This window comes from Brienomyrus brachyistius, unplaced genomic scaffold, assembly GCF_023856365.1.
Source record: "Brienomyrus brachyistius isolate T26 unplaced genomic scaffold, BBRACH_0.4 scaffold43, whole genome shotgun sequence".
Taxonomy (NCBI): domain Eukaryota; kingdom Metazoa; phylum Chordata; class Actinopteri; order Osteoglossiformes; family Mormyridae; genus Brienomyrus; species Brienomyrus brachyistius.
The window spans coordinates 724,181-738,810 of record NW_026042318.1 but is presented as its reverse complement, the minus strand read 5'-3'; the positions used below and the strand labels follow the sequence as shown (position 1 = coordinate 738,810).

The window sequence follows — 14,630 nt, the reverse complement described above, 5'->3', positions numbered from 1 at the left end:
TACGTTCATGTCCTCACACATATCCTTGGCTGACATTTGTGCAGATGCAAAGCCTGTTGCCCTGTAGTTGCGAGAGAATTGAATGATAGCAGTGAGACGAGTCAGCGCCGCTTTCCATCTTATTTTCTCAGCCTGCAGAAGTGCCATCTCTTGTTTGTTAATCCTCACTACCAGCTCTTTCCATGCTTTCATGGAGTTATGGTGTTCAGGACTATTGTCACGTGAGGTGAGAAGAGAACTGGCATGCTTCCAATCTATCAGCCCAGAACTTGTTAAACTGATGTGTCTTTTAGAAAACAAAAAAAAGCAAAAAAGGCTGTTGTTTTTCTCAGAATATACTAGCCAGCTTTTAGGCATCTTTTCACCGCTAACTAGTGTTTTCTTAAAATACTGCTGGTGGCAACTTCTTCCATCACCCTCATTTCTAGGAAAAACAAAGTCAGGTGCTACCTTACTTGGTCCTTTGCAAACCAGCTGTATTCGAATGCTGTCAGTGATATCTGAAGGCCAGTTTGCAGGTTTTGTAGGCAGGAGCTCATCCTCAGGGGGTTGAGCTCCAGGCATTTCTATGAGCATACATTTGCATTAGTATACACAAGTTATTTTGAATACACAGCATTCATCGTGCCGGAACAGTCGTTGCAAAATATTTTGCGACACACCCACACACTCAGGCTACGCACAATCACACCTGAAGTGGCTGCTATTGGCTCTTCATCCTCGGGATCCGACATTTGTGGAGACACATATGTGGCTGAGGAGGTGGACGGCTCCTCATCTTGGGCGGTGGCAGTGGCAGAGGGTGCTCCAAAATGTTTCAGAAGTGCCCCTGAATAGAAACCCACTAGAAAACTCTGATACATGCATGCATCATTTTCATGTTTAAAACAAACATATGATTTTGCCCAATTTATCAAATATTCAGAATTATATGTATAACAAGCATTTAATTGAATAGTCTATCACAACATCGCTGTTTGGAAGCAATGCATTACTCTGTAATTACACTAAGGTGACTTTCCTAAATAATAAAATAATAATAATAATAATAATCCTTATAGTGTAAGGGATTTTTTTTGCTAAGTCAGCTAGACTACAACAGAATTCTGTCGTCCGGTTTTCGCATAAGATAGTATGCAAACGGCTAACAAACAGCCATTATAATTCGTCATACACTGAGAATAGGACACAAATCAAAAGTACTTGTCCATCTTCCATCTGTGTTAATTTTGCACTCCAATATCAACACCCATCCCCCAACCCGAGAGTCTGGTGCTTTTGTGTTTGTTTCTTCCGTGTTTTTGGGTTACACGATCAATCTCGTCCCCCACCTGCAAATTTTATTTGTTCAGACCAAATGTGCCAACTTGAGTGAGGATTGATAGTTTGATCAATGAAGCCATGCATCTCCAGGTAATGGGGGCACATTACCTGCATTGTGAGGGATTGTCAGTTAGGGCACTACGGCCATGTGGCGCGTTTCCCTGAGGGTGATCCGGGTCGCAGGATCCTCATTGCTGAGGACCCAAGCGGCTGGACCAGACCAAGGGGACGCCCACGTACATGTAACACCTACTGTAGCTGTGGCAGATGGATGGCCGATGGATTGGTAGAACTGGACCGTGTATTTGCCTGGGGGATCGCCGGCCAGGATCCCGAGGAGATTCGCTATGTGATGGTTGACTTCATACATACAGATTCGATTTTATATCTTACATGAAATGCAAAACACAACAATAATCCTGATGTAGTTTTCTGAAAATCTGTAACAATAGAGTGAAGGAACTGATCAAAGGCTGGGTTACTCATATATGGTATGATGAATATAATTAAGTGTTTGTTTAACCCTTTAGCTAAAAAAACACACACACAAATTCCATAGCACAGCTGATTATATATATTTTATATTTTAATCATCCAGCGATATTGTTTAACGTTGTTTCGTTGTTCACATTTCGTGGTGTGTCAACAATGATCAATGAAAAACAAATTAAATTGTTGTTATTCCAGTCCTCCTGCCTGTCGTCTGCCTCAGTCTGTCTGTGGCTGAAGGAGCACAGATGCCCTCCCCAGCTTCCAGATGTCTCTGTATGGTAAAGTGCAGCAGTGTCTATTGGTATCATGGTCTCAGAAAAGAACAGCAGAAAATGACAGGAACAAATGTCCGTCATCTGATACTCGGACTCCTGGTGACAGACAAGTAGTCTCTTCCCGCCTCCCAGCTCAGCATTCACCAAATAGCTATAGAGACACTGTTGCATATGCATGAGCTCCCACATAATTATTAGACTGAACATGTTTCCTTTGTGTGGTTACATTGCAGCATTCTTAGAAAACTAAGAAAGTATCCCAGTGTTCTGTAAGCACTATACATTTTAGGGAAAGAATTTGAGGGGGGGTGTACTTGAGGTTACCCACCAGGCAGGTGGGTTTATCTCCTCCTGGGTGGCCATGGGACTACCGAGGTGCAGCGTGCTGTACGATGCGGGGGTGCGCAGGCACTACGCAGCAGCTGAAGTCTCTGTTGGCTCTGCTCATGTCCGGGGCGCTAAACCAGCTGCCTGTCCCCGCATCGTAACACTCCACCTTGGTTGTAACCCAGACGTCATCAGAGCCGCCCATCACAAACAGGAGGTCATCCACCACTGCGATGCCAAAACGGCCTCGTGCCGTGAACATGGGGGCCACAGCACGCCAGTGGTTCATCGCAGGGTCATAGGCCTCGACGCTCCGCAGGTAATGTGACCCGTTGGAACCGCCCACCGGGGAGACACCAAAAGCAAGTGATCACTCAGGTACCAAAAGGATAAGCAAATATCAGCTTTACCAAAGTCACAAACTTTTCAGGAATTTTTGTCCTATGAAAGCAGGCTTCCATTGTCTCACAAGCTTATAACTCATTTGTGTTAAAGACACGTGAACCTAACTGTACCAAAGACAGGGATTAGGGTGGAGGGAAAACCAGCAGAATTAGGGGAAAATCATGAGCCTTCAAAAAAGACTCCTATATAAGGCTCATATATTTTGCTTTTATTATTATTATTACTAAAAATGGCATTTGTAGTTAAACAGACACTGACAAAAACAACAATAATGTCTGGAACTAGAGAATATAAAACTGTGATCAGAAATCGAAACTTTACTACCCGAGCTTGTAGCAGAGTCCCCCAACATATTCGTTTATAACCCAGAAATGAATGCAGGGAGGCTAAAGAGGGTGGTATATATTTTGTACATGCATTCAGATAAGCCTTCACAGTGAGTTATTCTGACAGTGAACATTTTGTTTGGTTTAAGGGAATCACAATCCATGACAGTAGCAAAGACAGATAGGTAAAACTTGAAACTTGTCACCTATGGTTCAAGGTGCAAGAAAGGAGTCACTCACCACATAAATTTTCCCGTGATAAGCAGCGACCCTAAGGCCACGTGGGCGAGTGCTCATGAGAGCGATTATGGTCCATTCGCCAGTGAGTGGGTCATAGCACTCCACAGTAGCATGTGTATCAGCTCCATTGTAGCCGCCACAGATATATATCTAAGAAAACCAATTCAAAAGTGATGAGTGTCATGATGTACATGATTGAGATGGAGATCCAGAAAGTACAGGGTCGTAGTGAAGCTGGAGCCGACCACAGGAAGCACATGGCACAAGGTAGGAGATTTACAGATAAAGTTCACCGTGACACAAACATAGAAGTATGTGCAATGGATAGTGTAGGACAGGGTTCCCCAATTTCCGTACTAGCGGGCCAGAATCCAATGAGCTACAGAGCTGCACAATGCCCAGGATGTTCAGCTGATCGGCGGCCGCCAGGAGGTTCTCCACGTTGTCAGTCGTGACGAGCACAGAGTACGCGTAGGCGTACTCGATGATCTGCTGCATCGTATCTGGGGAAACGCCTGGGAAGTGGTAGTCCCGTTTTCCTGAATCCTTCCAGTCACCGGTTAACAGAGCCCTGAAGGACAGTACAGATGTGAGTCATTTAATTAAAAATAGGGTTTGCAGACAAAGTTAACAAGGGATTTTCTAATTCTTAAGTTGAGGAACCTCCACTACAGATAATCACATATGTACTTAAGAACTAGGAACCAGGACAGAAAGGGCTTTAATATTTTTTTTTTTTGCGGCAGTGGGTCCCCATTAAATTTTTCACTTGGATCTGTGGGCAGTCCCCTGCAATATTAGTTTGCCTTTGAATGACGTGGTCCCATTTCAATATTTTTATACTACTACTATAATAATAATAATTATTATACTAATAATTTTAAGTATTATTTTTATTATCATTATATGTCCAAAGTTAAGGTGGTTCACTTAATAACTAGCTCAGAAATATTTCTTATTAGCCCTGTACTCTAATTTAACACAATTATGCATTTATGAAACTTTCTGTCATCACAGACGCTCATTGCCGGGGACAAATCATTGCTAAAGAAACAAAACTAACATTGAATGTAAGAAAACAATATATGTGATGTTTAGTAAATTCATTTGAGTTAAAATACCATTCTTTTCATGAATGGTACATGGAGCAGACGTATTGCATGGTGCTCTGTAAAATTGTGTTAAAATTTGTAACACCGATGTTTAAAGGGACTTTAAGGGACTAGTTCATATGTATGCACGGAGCGTATTTTGTGACAAATGTTTTATCACCTTTGGAAAAAGAAATAAAGTACATGTATAATTAAAAGGTTTTAGATTTTTCCTATAGGCTTTTCCTTTGAGTAAAAAAAAGCAGTGAAAACGGGCTTTCAGGTAATTTACCTGGAAAAATAAAGTTTAAATAAATGAAATAAATGCTCTAATAGTACACGTAAGTTAGTGGTTTATTTATTGTTAGTTACTGTAATGTTGTGCTGCTTTATTTGTTTAATCGTCTAGTCTGTGAGGAAGGCATTCAAGTACGAATTGCAATGTATTTTGTACATGACAATAAACTCTTAATCCTTGGAATAAATGTATTTGATCTTTTTCCTGGCAACTCTCTTTTTATACAGGGCCATTATATACAATAGTTAATTTTTTTCACTGCTGAGAGTTTGTATCAGGACTTGGTTATTGTAAATTTAATGTGCATGCAGGTGTTATTTGTATAGATTCATCTACACCCTTCTAGCAGTGCTGCTATCGCAGTCAGGTCTCGCACACTTCGAGCAGTAGTTTTTACTCCACCCCTGCAGCCGCCGGCAGATGGCGCTCCACGTCCCGTCAGCTGCACACAGACCTAAGTCCAAGTCGTTAGTCCAACGCACCCATAGTCTTGTGATGACATGTGATTGAGAAAATGTCATCAGGTGGCTGTTTAGCGGTTCAGAGGATTAGCTGGACTTGATTTTGACTGAATGACACCTGGAGGAAGTTTTAAGGGTAGAGAACCTTGTTTAGAAGCAAGAAGGGGAGAGAGACGGCGGGGTTGTTTTGTGAGGCAGGGACGGTGTTGGACGCTCAGTTGACAAGAAAGGATGTTTTGTGCCATGTTGGATTGACTTTCGGATGGAGTGACCAGCGAGGGACGTGTGGAAAGACTTTGTGTGCGTTTTCGGTGGGCTTTTGGGACGCAGATACCCACAGACTGATCTACGGACATACGGGATGGTCTTGGCGGCTACTGGACAGAGGGAAGTTCGGTGGTTGTTTTAATCTTAGATCCTGTGAGTGTGTGTGTGTGTGTGTGTGAGAGAGAGAGAGAGAGAGAGGGGGGATTAGGGAGGTATATTTACTATGGTTTAGCGTGGAAAGTGGGTGGCTTATTGGGAGTGTTTTATGTATTGAGCATTTATTTATGCATAATAACGAGGTATGTTAAAGTCTAACCTATCCCTGCTTTAGACCTTTTGGGGGGTGTGCAACACTGCATGATGGTGGGTGGCGCTAGCTGCTGGCTTGGTGCTCCGTAGGTTAGATAGCATAACCCGTATTCCTGCCTGCATTCACTTAAACCTGGTATCTTTTATGAACAGTATATTTAGTAAAGAATAAAGGAAAGTGTATTTGTTACCGTGTTCTGTGTGGGTTTTTGTGAGGAATCTGGGGACGACGACCTGACCGGTTAAAAGAGGCGGTGGCAGCGTAAGGAAATTGCTGTGACATTACAGTCTATTGGGTGGGTTTCCTGGTAACGGTGACTCTTAGCATCTTGCGAAGACTTCAAAGGTAAACCTTACAACGAGAACACGTGTGTACTTTTCTAGGCGTGCTTCCAGAACAATCCCATAAGACGTTGCTTAAGGGACAGCTTGACTGCGGAATGAAAGAATGTGGTGTTCTCTGTAAATACAACACTGCAGGAAAGCTTCACAATCAGGATTGAGGAGAGCCTAAAAATGAGACGCAATTTGAATAATCTAACTGTAAATTAGATTTTCGCTGATCGGGTGCAGGATCCCGCCTGCCCAGCTTGTAGTATCACAGCTTTTTATTTGTATGCATACGTTCTTTAAAATGCCTGGTGCGCATGTCATTTGTTTTTGGGATGAGCAATGCCACAATAGCCGAAATATTGTGTTACTGTTATAACGTAAAAGAATGTACAATGTGCGTTGATTACCTCATTAGTACTATTCCAGGGTGCTTTCTTAGGGAAAATATATTAAACTTGTATGAAATGAACCTGCAGTGTCGACTCAACCTTATCAACCAAAGTTTTGTTATACCGCGACAAGGCTGAAGTTGTCTTCTAATTCTCCGGCTTCTTCGCAGGATCCGTGCCTCCTTAAAAGGGGATGCCGTTTCGACCGAATCCACTAGAGGGTTTCTATTGAAATTGAAGACTCCATAAATGTATTCCTTATCTCTGAAATTTGTTCTTTTAAATTAAATTTGGAATCTGAGCTGTGTATTTGATTTCTCAGATATTATTTGAAGATACGTCACTACAATTTTCAGTTTAATTCCCTCTGAAATTGGAAGTCTTTCATTAAGATGTACTGCACAAGCTGCAGTTTCTGTAACTTGTCGGATTTAAGGTACCGCAGTTTAAATTGACTTCATATTCGTTCACTTACATTTTGCCCAGACTACCTCAAATTCGACAAGATACCCCGATAAGCCAGTAACTCCGCTTCGTAGTACAGGCCGCTGTTCTCGTCTAGCTCCATTTATTTTTGTTCCTTGTTGTCCCAGTGTAGTCTTCAGAGTTAGTGGTTTGTGTTTTCTAGGGTCAGTGCCTGGTAATTGTTCCAATCGTTGCTCGTTGTCCTGCACCCTCTGTGATTGGTCGATTGTCTGATGTCTCACACTTTGATCCTCTTATTAGCCCAGTTGGCTTGTTTAACTGCCTGCCTCTGCTCAGCTTTTTACTCGGTCATTGTGTGTTCATGTTGCTGTGTGTTTTATAATCCTGCTCCCTCTGTTATATCTCATCTGTGTATATGTATGTGTGTGCGCCGAGACACATTAGGGGATGACAAGAGGTTCAATATTTATTAACTTCAGCTCCGGGTCTAACGCACACACACTCAACTTCACTGTGTTGCCGCCTTCGACTTCCCGCCTGTGCTGCCATAACTATATGCTACTACTGCCCTCTCGTGGTTGAATCCAAGCTATTACAGTATCTATGTATGTGTGTATTTATATGTATGTATATATAATATAGTGTGTGTGTGCAGGAATATTTCAAAGACAAGTCTGGTGGTACCTGAAGCACAGCCGTCTCTGTGTTGCACAGTTGGTTTCAGTATCCAAATGTCCCTTCAATTACAGTACGTGCTTCATTCTGATAACGCGAGATATTTTTAATGATACGGTTTGTTCTTTATAAATGTATATAATTTTATTTCGGTATTTCATTAAACAGTATGACTGAGTGAAAGGACCAGATGCTATAATAAAACATATATTGACCAGTTCTTGTCTTTTTATCAATCTTGGAGGGACTTCCAGTTCTTGGTGACTCTGCGGTGTGTTTCATGGTATCTAAGGCCGTGGAAACTTGCCCTTCCTGCTGACACACCTTTCTGCAATATGATCCTTTTCATGTTTTTTTTAAGCTTTCTGTGAAATATGACTTTTGGTGTAAGATACAACTGAGTAAAGGTCATGAGAGAACCTACCTGGACAGCTGAGCTTTATTTGGGGTTAATCAGTCACTTAACTGATGGCAGGTGTGTCCCCAAAAAGCCTGAATGCTGTAATTAAATCAAAAGGTGCTCCAACATAGTATTAGTTTATGGGTGTGCGCACTTAGCTAGCTTATGTACTTTTCTTGTTTAAAATTTTTTCCCCCCAAACACATTTTTGTTTTTCGGTTGAATTGTATAGATTTTAGGTCACGTTAAAAGTGGAAAAAGTTTTGAAATGACTTGTGGTCAATTTTTTTTTTTTTTACATCATGAAAACCTGGCATGTTAACAGGGATGTGTACATTTTTTATCTCCACTGTACCAGAGCATAACAGTGTGGAACAACTAAAATAACCAATCAGCACAGGACAACAAGAAGCAGACGGCGTAACAAGGATCGAAAGTAAGAAACCTTAAACACTAAGGGTTAATAACGCTAGAGAAGACTTGGAATAAGAGTCTAAGCAGAACAAAGTTAGACAAGGCACAAGCAGGTTACACCTTAAACAGGGACACAAAGAGAGACAAAAGATACTAAGGAAACCAAAAACCAATAAAACCTTAAGAGGTGAACTCATGACTGGAGGGGTTTAGCCTCTAAGCCATGTACTCAACCCACTGAGCGACACCTGCTGATCAAAAGGACACAAGACACACAGGACAGGATCGGACAGGTACTGGCGCAAACGTTCAATTGTCTGGTAAAATTTAACTTCATAGAGGTTTAGGAACTGAAGTGGTGTCCATTTAGCCATCCAACAAGATATCAGTAACTTTTTGGAGAACAGAACAAATTCTTGTTAGTTTTTGTTTTACTATTTTTTTTCTGAGCATTTTACTACACTTTCTAGCCACATAAATAGCTTTAAACATTTTCTTTGACTGCCTACGACTTTTCTTCAGTACTGTGTATGCGTCTACATGCATTTCTTCAGACAGAAAAATGACCTGGAACATGTCGTCCTTGGTTAAATTTGAGGCATTTCTGTATGCGATTAGCAGGTAATCTGGGTGTTTAATGTCATTGCATGCTTGTTGATTTTGACTCCACTCTTCTTTGTACACATTATTCTCACAAATAGAACATGACAGCTGTACAGCCAAAGGATTTATAGCATCTGCTTTACCCTGAGACACATGGGGCTCTGAGGCTCACAGCTGGGACTCAAAATGCTAAATGAGAATCACTGAATATTTACTACCACATGTATGTATGCCCTTATTCTTTTAAAAGTTGCACAATTTCATTTTCGTAAATACATTAATAAAACAAACCTGAGCAATTTCATAATAGGAAATAAATGCTTTTGCATGATTATTTGTCCAGCTATGGACATTCAGTGGCACCCCCAGAAAATATAGATTTAGATCCTTCCCTGAAGACACCCACAGCGTGAGGACCAGAAATATTACTCTTAAGGAGGAAAAGTTGCAACTACTTGAAGCTAGTCCATAGCCATACTAACAACTGAAGCATACTTTATGTTCCTCATTGGAGTTGGTACGTTCCAGCGGTCTCTCCTGCAAGCTCAGTCAGTGATGCAAACAAGAGATGTGATTAGTGCGGATATTTCTGGATGTTTGGCGCAGATTATGGTTGAGTTTCGATACAGAGGACTGTCTATACAGCATGCCAGTTACTGATGGAAGAAATCACTGAGCCATTTCTCCAGTTTATTTTAGGAACCTTGGTTCCTGTTTCTGACCTGTGTGTTCCTAGTTTGCATGTTCTCTCTCTCACGCACGGATCTGGCAGTTCTAGATTCCACCTGCAGTCCAAAGACATACAGTGAGGCTGATGGGTATCTCCAAAGTGCCTGGAGGGTGGTTTGCCCCATGATGGTCCCGGGTGAACCCAGCTTTGTGCCCTGTGTTGCCTGATAGACTGTAGTCCAGTGTGTAGTGCTGCACTGTATTCCGTGGTAGGAAGGAAGAAGTGGGGTTTGGTTAGGCTTCAGAAATATTGCATAGAGGTTATAAAAAAACGCAGCCTTGCACAGATGGCACAGAAGGGTGCAGGGGCATGTCAGATGAGCCGTGGTACCTCCTCAATGCCAGTTCTAGTGACCAGTTATCAAGCCCAGTCAAGCGGGCAGAGAGGAAATGATTCTTATTCCTCCATAAAAGTTGGTGCTCTCCTCCATGCATGGATGGATGGATGATTGCAGGAGCCCGACCATGACCTGTAGCAGCAGCATTTGTCACCACTCAAATCACACGTTTGCCTGTGGCCCCCTGTTGGCCAGAAGCAGTTACTACACTAAATATTATGTATACACATTCCATCCATCCATCCATCCATTTTCCAAACCGCTTATCCTACTGGGTCGCGGGAGGTCCGGAGCCTATCCCGGAAGCAATGGGCACGAGGCTGGGAACAACCCAGGATGGGGGGCCAGCCCATCGCAGGGCACACTCACACACCATGCACTCTCACATGCATTCCTATGGGCAATTTAGCAAGTGCAGTTAGCCTCAGCATGTTTTTGGACTATGGGGGGAAACCGGAGTACCCGGAGGAAACCCCACGGCGACATGGGGAGAACATGCATGGCTCTCAGCGGAGGCGGTCGCACTTCTCTCCCTCTCCCTCCCCTTATCTTCCCTGCTTCGCTCCTCTCGTCTCGTCTAGTATACTTGAGAGACTCTCTCAGCCCTGCTCTCCAAACTACGTAAAACGATGGATTTGATCAGCTGGTCTCTCAACGCAATTGACACCATCTTCTCGATGAGAAGCCTAGGTTCGGGGGAACCTGTCTGGCAGGAACGTATGCTGCTGGCTACACGATGGACGGATGGGAGCGGTGGAGGGTCGTGTGCCTGGCAGCTCTTTCCGTGGAGGACATTGAAGACATCTACCTATTCGGAACCATGATTACAGGTATTATGCTGATTGGATTAGGCATTGCCCTGGTTTATCAAAGATTGAAGAAGACGGTGACAGCCGCTCAAAGCCCCACTAGGCTGGCCGGAATGATTGATGGAGTGGGCAGAGCTGTTAGCACTCAGACTGTGAAACTGGATAACATCATGGAGAAGCTCACAGCTTTGCAAAAATTATTGGATGGCGGAGACCAGCGTGGACATTAGGGGAGTTGGAGATTACAGCTTCTCGCCCGGAAACCCAAACAACCCCATCCTATCAGGTTTTGGCTCCCCCCAATCAGCACCGGCCTCAGCCAAGGCCGCTGCTGAACTAACAACTCCCCCAGAAGAACCAGACAGTGAGACTCTCATGCATTCCTCTCCCCCAATCCCAAGGACTGACTGCACCCTCCCCCCCATCCGACGCCTTCGCCGCTTCATACCCCCAGTGTGAACAGGCGGGTCTGTGACCAGCGCCCTCGTGGCTGCAGGACCGGATGGCTGTCTGTCTGTGCTGGACTACCTCCACCTCCCCATTTCCCTCACCTGTTGCAAGTTGTGTCATTTTATGTTGTAAGGTGTAGTGACCATGTGCTTATGTTGCTGAGGTGTTTTTTTCGGTTCCTACAATGTCCTCCCCACTGGAGTACAGTCTGGGGGCTGTTTTTTAATTCTCCTCCTCTCTCCTCACGTTATTCTGTTTCTTTTCTTCTCTCTGTTTGCCCCTGTCTCCCGACCTGTCTACCCCCTACTGTGATGTTTGTGTATATGTATGGTCGGGTTGATGGCCTGTTTTTCGCTGGTACTCGTGACTAGTGACATGGTATATTGCAACAGCAATAAAGGGTTTTCATCATCATCATCGTCATCACTTTCGTTTTACTGTAATATTTTATGGGTTTTTTGTTATTTCAGTCTTAGTTATGATAATCTATCTATTTATATATTTTGTTTTTCCCAGAAGCTGGTGAAAAAATTATTTTGATGCGCATATGTACAGTGTATGTTAGTATATGACATGTAAAATTCCCGGATGGAGTAATGATTAATGATATATACATGTAGACTAAATGAAAATGGAAAAATGGAAATTATATAACGGGGACATATGTGCTGTAAGTGAAAATGTAAATGTTTTATGAAACAGGCCTGGGGGCTGAAGCTAATTCAGTGGTAAAGACATGAGCTCGTCTCTTGGAGGTCGACGTGAGGAGGTCTGCACTGGAAAAGACCACACTGAGTGAGTGTACCCTTATTGGTAACTGAAGGGTAACAGCGGGAAGCTGTTACCCTTCAGTCAACTTCACTATCCAATGTTGTGTCAATAGTCATGATCAGCAAGGAACATTCTTAGATATTAAAGTCGTTTACTCTGGTATTTGCGCTCTGGCTGTGAATGCAGCAGGTGTCCACAGTGTAACAGGCAGGCAGGTACACAGACAGACTGACTGGCAAGCAGATAGATAGACAGACAGATGAAGAGGCAGGCAGGCAAGCAGGTAGAGAAATAGAGAGACAGGAAGGTAGATAGACAGGCAAGCAGACAGACAGGCAGGTAGATAGACATGTCTAGGAGGGCAGAATGAGGCTGTGAGACCCTGATAAATACTCCTGCTTCCTGTGAGGTTTTATGTATTTCCTCTCCAGGACCAAACAGCTGTCTCCCTTCCTCCATCTCTGAGCTACAGGATGGTATGTGTCACCTAACCTCTGCACACTGCACGCAGTGATTTGCATATGCTATAGGATGCTTGGCCCTTTGCCCCCTTCCTGATCCAAACTTCTAGGGTCTCCATGGGTAAGCAGCATCCTGATGCCATGAAGAGGGTGTTGAGGAAGAGGAGAAGCTTCATGGTGTAGTAATACCAGCCACATTTAAATCAACATGTAGGAAAAAAAATCACCTGAGCTGCAAAACACATAGCAATCCAGTGGGGGCGCTGTTTGGCTCATTGAGTTTGGATGCTATGTCTATGATGGGAAGGTCACCTGTTCAATGTCACTACTGGGCCCCTCCGTAAGGCCCTTAACCCCCCGTTACTCCAGGCACTGTTTGGCCCTGCTTTCTCAAAAATGTCGCTTTTTATGAAATTGTCTGTTAAATCTAACATTCATTTAATTGATAGAAATGTGCATCACTGGTGAAAGGTAAGCAAGTACTTAACAGTGATAAATTCAGTGTCTTACTTTTAACAGGGTTCTAAATACATATATAAAGCAAGCTGTGATTGGAAAGCAGTTCATACCCAAAATGGTACAATGGCCAAAAAAATCCATCCGTCTGTGTCTGCACTCGTTCTGCCGTCTCATTCGAAACCAAAGCGGGTCGTACCTCCCACTTCACCTGGTGTCAGTCAGAACCATCCATCCATTTTCCAAACCACTTATCCTACTGGGTCGCCGGGGGTCCGGAGCCTATCCCAGAAGCAATGGGCACGAGGCTGGGAACAACCCAGGATTGGCAGCCACCAGAACATTCTGGACACTCTTTGGATGCTTTTCCTTTCCTCTCCAATCCAGCTCATCCCAAACTGTGTCAGCTGGGTTTGGCCCAGGTGACTGTGCTGGCTGGTTCCATCACTCTCCTCACATAGCCAGGAGACGTGTTTTGGGTCACTGTCCTGTTGATTAACAAAGAACAGGAGGTGTGTCCAAACTTTTGAACATTGTATGTAACAGAGCTACGAATCCTGAGCCTTCTGATTCTGATATACAGAAGCCCCCCCCCCCCCCCCACCAAGCCCAAACCATTGCCATGCGTGTCAGCTGCATGCGTGTAGTACTGGCTGTAACGACTTGCCTGGTGACAATGTCTGTACTAGACTCACGGCCCTTGACCCCGACCCTCCTTGGTGACACAGTGGCTGGTATGACAAGAATCTCTGTTCTGTTCTTCCTATACTTGGCCAAGTCTAACCCCCCGCCTCCCCAATTCAACGCATTGACCCCATGGTCATGTGTGAAGTACCCAGTGTCTCATTCCAGGACCTAGAATATGCACCTTGGCCGTCCAGGGAGTCATGCTCCGCAAGACAGTGTTTATGTCATAGCTATGTCATGGGGGAGAGCCATTAAATAAAATGAGTTATTGTCAGACACAATTTCTAAATGATTTTAATTAATGATCCACTTTAAAGAACAAGAAGAACTACAAGAGCCTCTTTCCAGAAAATACTGGAAAATACAGAAAATTGGACTTCGGCTGTGTTCAAAACGTCCGCTTGTTTGCTCATTCACTCACTCTATAGTTTTCGCTACATAGATCATTCGCTAGAGGATAAAGGCAGATAACGGTGGATGTACTTCGTACACTAGGGGGATGTTATTTTGTAATTTTGCTACATAATTATGCACCAGAAATTTGCAATTGCTATCTCTGTCACAGAAAGAAAGAAATGTGATAGTACTAGTTGTACTAATTGTAATACAAAACACACCAGAACATGGGCACCAACGTTGCTATTTTTGGACAAGTCCTCATTGTAATTGACATTCATTCACAACGCTTAAGTAAAAATAAAACAAAACTTTATAATGCAAATTTGTACATGTAACTCTGTTATTAATGTACTTGACTGCACTGTATCCACCTACACAAGCACGATGGGGACTGCAGCTGTAACTATGGTATTTTATATTAATATTCAACACTATATTTATTGTGTGTTAGCTTTGCCCATGTAAAGCAATCAAAT

General features: G+C 43.3%; 1 long non-coding RNA gene across 1 annotated transcript; it reads left to right on the top strand.

Annotated features, from left to right (window-relative positions):
* Positions 1–10,691: 10,691 nt before the first annotated feature.
* Positions 10,692–12,652, top strand: LOC125722847 (uncharacterized). Its single transcript, XR_007386666.1, has 3 exons — positions 10,692–10,951; positions 12,083–12,175; positions 12,583–12,652. It is a non-coding gene; the product is annotated as an uncharacterized LOC125722847 (long non-coding RNA).
* The last annotated feature ends 1,978 nt before the right edge of the window (positions 12,653–14,630 follow it).